The 9,321-nt window shown below is 35.4% G+C and overlaps 1 long non-coding RNA gene across 1 annotated transcript; it reads right to left on the reverse strand.

Moving 5' to 3' along the window:
* Nucleotides 1–1,909: 1,909 nt before the first annotated feature.
* Nucleotides 1,910–9,291, reverse strand: LOC128991165 (uncharacterized). The gene is made up of 3 exons (XR_008490605.1): nt 9,013–9,291; nt 6,821–6,979; nt 1,910–2,026 (listed from the first exon to the last, which is right to left on the reverse strand). It is a non-coding gene; the product is annotated as an uncharacterized LOC128991165 (long non-coding RNA).
* Nucleotides 9,292–9,321: the final 30 nt, after the last annotated feature.

The raw sequence follows: 9,321 nt of genomic DNA on the forward strand, positions 1-9,321 counted from the left end.
CTCCTCTTTGTTTTGCCATATTATTTTCTCAGTTTTCAGATTGTTATTTTCATTTTGCAACTGAACATTTTCTTTCCATCCGTTCTGAAGGCAAGATTTCAGATTATTCACTTCTCTTCTAGATATTTGAAGTCTATCATGTCCTTTAGCAGACAATTCATATAAAACAGTCTTTTGGATTTTCAGATTGTCCACTTCATTTCTCAGCGTCGTTAGTTGGGTTTGAAGAGAAGATGTTTGCTTGATACGATGCCTCCAAGCATTCAGAATGAACATCTTGCAAACAGTTTTTGCCAACTCCGACTCCTTATTGGTTAAGAATGAAATTTGCAGTTGTGATTCCACTTGCAGATTTGTGTCAATCTCATTTTTCCTTCCCGATTTGACTTTAATTTTCTGAGTGTTTGGTGTTAGATCAACAAGAGAGACAGATTTTCTTCCAAGTGTTGAGAGATGCTTCTTTAATCCAGGACCTGGTTGATCAACACAGCAGTTATGAGTCTTTCTTGCATGGCAGAAAACGGGTAATTTTGAATCAGTTGAACTTTCAAGCTTTGACTTTTTATTCTTTGGTAAGCTTGAGGTTGGTGTATTCTTCCCTAGGTTTTTACTCATCACTCTGCTTTTAACATTATTTTTTTGTTCTATTTTCTTAGACATGATTGCAAAACTTATTTTTCAAAGATTAATAGTGTTCTATTGTGTAGCTTGAGAACAATCAATTAATTGGAAACTGTACCAGCTGTTGAAATAAAAAGTACACAGCTAAGTAAATAATGCCATGAATATAGCATTGCCCCATGGTGGAAGGAAAAAACATAGGTGTGCTATTCCCACAAATTCTGACGTCACTCGGATTGCAAACAGAAGATCACCTGATTGTAACTGTCAAATTAGTATATGTATTTGTTTTGATTTGGTTGTTATTGTTTTTATTATTATAAAAACAATAACAATCAAATCAAAACAAATGCATACTAATTTGACAGTTACAATCAGGTGATCTTTTGTTTGCAATCCGAGTGACGTCAGAATTTGTGGGAATAGCACACCTATGTTTTTTCCTTCCACCATGGCATTGCCCTAAATTAAACGTGTGTACTAACTATATCAACTGCATTTCTTAAAATTATGATTGCAAGTATTTTTTTACGTATGCTCTGTTGTGGTTCTTGAGTTTCTCAAGAAAAAATGATAATATCACTGACTATGTATCAATACCAATTAATCAGACCAAAATGGATACAAAATGTACTTATTAGTATCTGAATCTGAAAACATGTGCTCAAGAACAGGAAATGACAAAACATAACATAAAATGTAACGGCTTGTACGACCCACTAAGAGTAATTATAACACTAATACAATAAATAATATATAGTTACTTACAATTGGACGTCAGACACAAAACACTTAAGGAATCAGAGAGAATACGGATGAGTTTTTTTCCAAAATACGGACAAATTGAATTTTGGTTGAACTAAGACGTGAAATTTCGGGAGCGGTATGTATAAGTTGGTCAATTTTAATCAATTTTATGTATAGATAATGAGAAAAATGTTATAACTGAACATAATATTTGTATTAGCAAGCCTATTCTTTAAATATAATAATCTTACAAATTTGGTTGTCCGGATGCAGATTAACTCCTAGGGAGGAATTCGGAAATCCATTATGTCTTACTGGGATAATTATGAAGTACTTTTATTTAAGGACTGGTCTTGGTTGTGTTACTTACTTTTTCTAAAGTAGAAAATCAATGATTAGGCTCAATAATGGAGTGTATTTTAATGTTTTATCAAGAATAATAGGCGAAGAGCATTAAACATTTTGGTTTATAAAATATTTTTTAGATAAGGGTAGGGACCTTAATAAAACACAACAATGAATCATAATAGGTAGTCTATATATTGGAGAAAGTTTTACTGTTTAAAAAATACTTCTTACAACACAATTGAAATAAATAAAGATTATAAGGCGAAGTTAATAGCTGAGCAACCCTTCTGCATTCTTCTGTCATGATATCCTGAAACAAATAAACAATAACTCAAAATTGTTATCTATATATTAATTTGAAACTGTTTTACTTTGTCATAGCTAATTTGAGAGAACGGCTGGGCGTAGAAACTCGGTAGGGGTGTCTAAAGAAAGGGCTTGGTCTGTAGATGAGCCATCAAAAGAGAAACGTGGTAAATTCCCTTGGGGCTCTGCCCCAGTGGCCTTTAAATTCCCATCCCATATTATTCTTATGGGGGAAAAACGGGTTTTTGTCACAGCTAATTCCAGAGAACGGCTGGGCGTAGAAACTCGGTAGGGGTGTCTAAAGAAAGGGCTTGGTCTGTAGATGAGCCATCAAAAGAGAAACGTGGTAAATTCCCTTGGGGCTCTGCCCCAGTGGCCTTTAAATTCCCATCCCATATTATTCTTATGGGGGAAAAACGGGTTTTTGTCACAGCTAATTCCAGAGAACGGCTGGGCGTAGAAACTCGGTAGGGGTGTCTAAAGAAAGGGCTTGGTCTGTAGATGAGCCATCAAAAGAGAAACGTGGTAAATTCCCTTGGGGCCCTGCCCCAGTGGCCTTTAAATTCCCATCCCATATTATTCTTATGGGGGAAAAACGGGTTTTTGTCACAGCTAATTCCAGAGAACGGCTGGGCGTACAAACTTGGTAGGGGTCTCTAAAGAAAGGCCTTGGTCTGTAGATGAGCCATCAAAAGAGAGACGAGGTAAATTCCCTTGGGGCTCTGCCCCAGAGGCATTTAAAGTCCCCTCAGCAGATTTGTTTACATTATGACCATATGTATAATTTTACATTACTTTTTAATGAAACAGCTGTTAATATTTAAATTGTGATTTACTGAATCTGTCAAAATGAAGTATTTGCAAAGGTTTTTTCCTGATTTCAAAATCGATTTTCTTCTGCATCGTGTCATGTTTTGCAATATAATGTTGTAATGTTGTAATGTGATAATGTGCAATCCAAATCAGTGGATAATCCTAATATCCCAGTAACACTAAAAATTATTTCTTATGGAGTTACAGTAACTTATGTCTATTGTGTGGGTTGGTTTCTGCCTTTTTTACCACTTCTTGGAGATTGTACGTAGGTGTGTTGCACGTAGATGATATTCTTTGGCGTATTGCATCCGTAGACGATACTTGGGTTGGTGTAACTATTACAATGGAAAAAAAACGAGAAATCCTGGACAATTTGATATAGGCCTTCTAAAAATTAAACTGAATTAGAAGAAATAGAAATAATGTTTTTTTTCCCATTTATAATCGTTATTATAGAGAACCTAATGGGGCTATGAGTGGGAAACATTTGTAGAAAACACTAAAAAACAAGATCAGCTTTTGAAAAAAGATAAGATATTAACAAACAATTTTGATTATATATAACTGTTGTGTACATCGTGAATATTTCCATAATCTTTGACTTGACTTTTATAAAGTCATCGGAAATTATGACCGTTATTCGTTTTAAAATAACACCTGTAATGCTTCGCAATTGCTCGAATTCGAGCAACAGGTACACTAGTCAGAACTGAATAGAGAAAGGGGTGTCTTGTTAGCTTGGTGGTTAATTTGTCCTGGACTTTGCTGCAAGAGAAATTGGGATTGACTTAAAGGATCCTTGCACAAGGTGAGAGGATTCAACATAATTTTTCCATTGATATTGCACACACTTGCCCAGCACAACACAAACCTGCTAACAGCAGGCTACTATTAAAATTAAAGTAAAGTAAAGTACTGTAGAACCAAATCAGATTACGCTCTTGTGTCCACCATAGCACTATAGAACACCAAAGAGCACTAAACGGTTTTCATAGTCTTTTATCAATTAAGTATTAAATGTATTTATTCAAATACATACAAATTATAACCCAGTGAATGATTGAAATACATGTCATGATGAAACCATACAGCGGTAGCCCAAGTACGGCTTCATCATATAAAATCATATGCTAGTTGGTCTGACCATACTGGGCAGGAGTAGAGTGGCCAGCTGTGCTGCGGTTAGCGTATATTCCGGCGCCGACCACCAGGGGTAATGTGTAGTTACGGCGCACGCCGCTGCAGCATCAAGTGCTAGCGACCGTTTCCATAACAACTTGGTAGTTGGGAGTAGTGTTGCCAACTTTGGAGGAATCCCCCAGAATTGGAGTTTATTGACTTATTTAATATTAAGCAATAAATTAATTTAAATGCCATCTTTTATTGTATTTTTTTAAACATATATTTGTTATACTATTGTAGTTCCATTACAATGATTCAAAGTTTTTCTTTATTAATCCATAATTTTAGGAAGTGGTTTATTGGAAGGTTTTGTTTTATATTTGCAAGGTCAAAATAAAATTTAACCAGGATGTCGAGTAGTCGGGGAAAACGGGAAAGTCAGGTATTAGTATTGAATTTCAAAATGGTCTGGAAAAGTTGGGATTTAGTCTTTATTTTGATATCAAAGTCGGTAAATTTCATGATTTTTACCTCAATCGCGCTAGACAACGATCACGTTTCTGTGATGGCGCAAGACGATGATGTGTCTACACGACCGCGGGAGATGTTCTTAAACCGCGACTGTGCTAGACGACGTTTTCGTGACCACGGACCACGGGAAAAATGATCACGTCTTTTCTGAGATCGCGCAAGACGATTGTATATACGGCCGCTGAAGATGTTCTGCAATCGTGGACGACGATGACGTTTCGTATTCAATGATGATGTCTACACAGCCGCGGAAGATGTTCATGATTTTGACACGATTGCAGAAGTCGACAATAGCGAATAGTAATCATTTCGTTTGCAAGAGTGGTAGTGCTGGTAACAGCTGGCGAGTAGTCGACGACGACACTGAATCGAATACCGATAACTGATATCGAACAGCAAAAACGCTCTAGCGGCAGATCGCAAAACCTTTCTTTGACAGTCTATATTTACTCTATTGTCTACGACTATAGTATTACTCATCTACCATAGCCATAATGTTCTACCACTTCACCCAAACAAAAAAAAAATAAATTAATTATTAAAGATTCACAAAATATCACAAATTATTCGTGAAATTAAAAACATAAACATAACTGTAAACAGACAGTTATATCATTGTGTATCACAGTTTTTTGTTGCTGCTTAGCTCAAATTAGCTGTTTTCATAAATGAAAAAAATATAATAGTGCTGCATCCTGTTGGTAAATCTTATAACTTTTAATGCCTTTGCATATCATAGAACCAACCTTTTTAGTTGAAACAGCTGACTAAATTCTTTAATTCCATTTTAATATGAGTACTCATAAGGTTAACATGGGAAACTCTAGAGCCACTGGGGCGGAGCCCGAAAGGATTTTTGAGATAAAAATATGCCTATACCTATGTTAATCGTGAATGTGAGCTATCATCATGCCAAATTTGAGCCCAATCCATCCAGTAATTAACATGTGATTGAACTTCAAACACACAAACAAACAAACAAACACACAAACTTTCACATTTATAATATTAGTAAGATAGTAGCCTTTCTCATTTCACATGATCTGACAAGGACGGTGTCTCATCAAACTAGTATGATCGTTTTTGTTCAAGCTCCTACGTATGAGCAATCGATGTATCTAAGGTTTAATGGGTGTTGGGTAAAAATAACTAATTTAATTCTGTGCTGGTATTAACATTTTTTACCACAAAAAGATGTGAAACTACTTTATTGTTACCAGTTGTGTGGGGGCAATAAACTATAAACAAATAACTTGGTCTTTCCACATATTTAGACTGGTGTAGTTGTACAGCGTAAGTCTCCGGTTCCGAAGATAACGGATTCACATCCTGGAAATCACCATGACAATTTGACAGATGGCCACCCTGTGCGTTGCTCCTCATGAACGTTGGTGCGGCCATCTTTAAATGCCCTTACCCACCTGCGTAGGTACCATTCCGCTACTCATAATTTTCTCCCCATACACTTCACTAATCTGTCAATGAATTTAAATGGCTTTCACACGTTTAGCACTTTAAAACCGGATGTAAACACAGCCGATTTGTGCCGAATTTCCAGCGCAGACTTGCCAATACATCCACATACACAGCACAAATGTCCAAAATGCCAATCGCAGCACTGAAACGGAGAAATTTAAAAACAGTACTTACTTAAACAACATGCCTTGTATTATTCTGTCACCATAGGTAGGTAACTCTGAAACTTGAACAGTGCTGTAAGTTGATTAAAGTGTATTTTTTTTCCAAATATAAAAACTTAACCGCCACAGCACATCATAAGTTAACACGATGACTGCTGAAAACAACGTACAGGCGCTCCCAAGTGGCGGGCGAAGCCCCGGCACGCAACCGAATCAGCGAACGCAATTGGCATTCAAATATTTCAGTCTGACGAATCACAAAAGAGCAGTGGTGACTGTGCTGCGTTACCCCGAGAGTGGATGTAGTTCACTGAAACACCCAAAGGTAGCAGCACTGCACGGATCCGTATCCAGTGTCTTTGTAATGTGGGTTGAAGAGAAAAAATCCCCGAAACCGGGACAAAAGCATTGCCAGACAGGATTTTACAGGAAATTTTAGTATCAACCTACACCAAAGTAAAGCTCGCATTCTAAGCTGGCAGGCTGGCAACGATTATAACGTCTCCGTCTGAGGCTAAGCTCACACTGACTCAATATATTTCTGTTGGTCTGGTGCCGACTTTTGTTGGCGCGCGCCACATTGAAGTGCTAGCGACGCCGACTAGAGTCGGCGTTAGCAGTCAACGTGTTAATGTTAAACAAGGACTGAAAATGCTTCTAAGTCTTATTGATAACTTAGCCAAACTTACTTATCTTTATTGCTTTCGATTCTTTTCCAAGAAAATTTCTCTCCTTCTTATTTGGCCCCAAATAAGCAGACAACTTCATCAATATTGTTTACATGTGAAGTACTCTCATACATTAACACCAAACATTTGCAATGCTCCAAGCTTTACAAGAAAATTTACCTGGAACAAAAATAGGCAGTGTACATCATTCAGGCCTACTTCTTGTTAAAAGTAAAAGAATATAGAACTAATGACTCAAGGTAGGGCATATTTTCTTTGTACAAATATTTGGATTGGTAGATAAAAACTTAAAAACTCGAAGGCCACTGGTTCTCTCGGACCCAAGTGTCATTACCCAGGTGGAACTAATAAAGTGTGTTTTTTATTAAAACATTAATAGCTTACTATAAAATAAAGCTATCAAGTTTGATTTATAAAAATAAATATAGCCTATATATATATATATATATATATATATATGGTTTAAAATATAAATTAAGCTTTTTGTTGGTCGCAAAACATAAACAAATAAAAAGTAGAAGAAGGTAGCTTCTAATGTTATTCTTATGGGACAAATTTAAAAATGTATTTTGAGGGTTTTATAATTACTACTGAACGGAATCATCTAAATTTTATGGTGTCTTTCCATTGGTGTCATAATTAAGATTCGTGCAATTTTTTAACACTATAGGTGCAACGGTTAGCTTGAGTTTTTTATGCGAACACTTACACACACACACACAGTTAAGCGGACAACTAATCCACGACTCCACTATACACAACACGATACATAGATGACATATTATTTTTTTTTAATTTCTTTAGAAAGGTCTAGAGAATAATTGATAAATTTTGTGTTTTAAGGGTAAAAAATGAGAAAACCCCATTTTTTGGCCTAGGCCCCTTCTCTGCATAGAACTCATTAAAACCCGGTCCCATGGCCCGATCATGCTAGTTCGCGAACTCATTCAGATTTATCCCGCCTTACACCTTCAAACCGAATTTTCATTTGATTTTAGGTTATGAAAGAAACATAATACAAGGATATTTGCCTTTGCCAATTACAATCAATTGTAAGTATGGTGGGCTAATATGAAAAAAGTTGACCCATAGGCCTACTTGCCTAATTTGTAATTTTATCCATGTACTCAGGTATGTGTCACAATTTCATTTTCTTAGGTAGCCTACATTTTTTTTTGCCATAAGTTAACTGCATGGTTTGCTGCCTTGTTTACTGTGTGAAATTAACCTAACTTAAGTTTTGTGACGTTGCCTATTGTAAGTTATTTTATAGACTACTAAATTTCCATTCATTCTTGGCTTAAAATACCTAATATGAATCGTCGCCATTTCATTGAAAAGTATTAACAGTATTGATGGTAGAATAAGTTAAAGGGTACAGTTTCTTAACTGGGCTACGCTAATTTTATTGAAACTATCTCGATTCGATTAGTAAGTAAACCTACATGCGATTTTTTCACCATCAGCAAGTTTGGTTGGTTAAGTTAGGTTATAATTTAATTTTATAATAAACTTAGATAGGTATATTTTAAAATATCTATTATTAATCAATATTTTAAATTCAATACTGTAGTTCAATAAAATATATTAACTTAAGTTAGCGTAGCCCAGTTAAGAAACTGTAGGCCTACCCAAGTTAAATCTCTTGGCTCAGTATTATCACGCTTACCATTTCTAAGGTTACACAAATGATACAAACTTGATAGCCTACTTATATCGAATATAGGCCTACTCGAATACTTAATACTCATTCAAATGAGTGTAGGACGTAAACTTAAGGGCTGCACTTTACTTTACGTCCTACACTCATTCGAATGAAAATATCGATCGATATATCGATTATTAGATAAGTTATATCATTTGGTTAGTTAGGTAAGGTTAACCTAACCTAACTAACCAAACGATATATCAAATGAAACAATCTAATAATCGATATTTTCATTCGAATGAGTGTAGGACGTAAAATAAAGTGCAGCCGTTGAATACATTCACTGATATTTTTATTAAGTTAGTTGTTTAGGCCTGTCACAGGAAATCTGTAACTTGAGTCACAGCTACCTTAAGCTTAAGTAGGCTAGGCAACTGTACCTACTAACTTAACCTAATAACACTCAAGCAAATAATAGCCTACTGCATTTTGTTACTTTGAATAACAAGGCCTAGGAACAGGATTGGATTAAAACATAACTTACTGGATTTCAACACCTCAATAGTTTTGGAATTTTTTGATGTTTACAATTTATTAATAATAATAATTATTGTTCCTCTTCTTTATCTTCTGTCAACACCAGCCGGACTATTGACAAGATTCATTAATTTTCAATGCCGTTATCCTTCACTTCATTTTCATATCTTTTAACTTCTCACTATAAATATTTCTTGCATTTTCATTGTCATATAGCATGTAATTGTTGCCATTTCTCGTATAAAAATCGTTTAAAACATTTAAATAAATAAATGTTTAGATTATAAATTACGATATCGCAGTTGTCAGTACGGTC

Source organism: Macrosteles quadrilineatus, unplaced genomic scaffold, assembly GCF_028750875.1.
Source record: "Macrosteles quadrilineatus isolate MER2022 unplaced genomic scaffold, UCM_ALF_1.0 Scaffold_3__2_contigs__length_128488019, whole genome shotgun sequence".
Taxonomy (NCBI): domain Eukaryota; kingdom Metazoa; phylum Arthropoda; class Insecta; order Hemiptera; family Cicadellidae; genus Macrosteles; species Macrosteles quadrilineatus.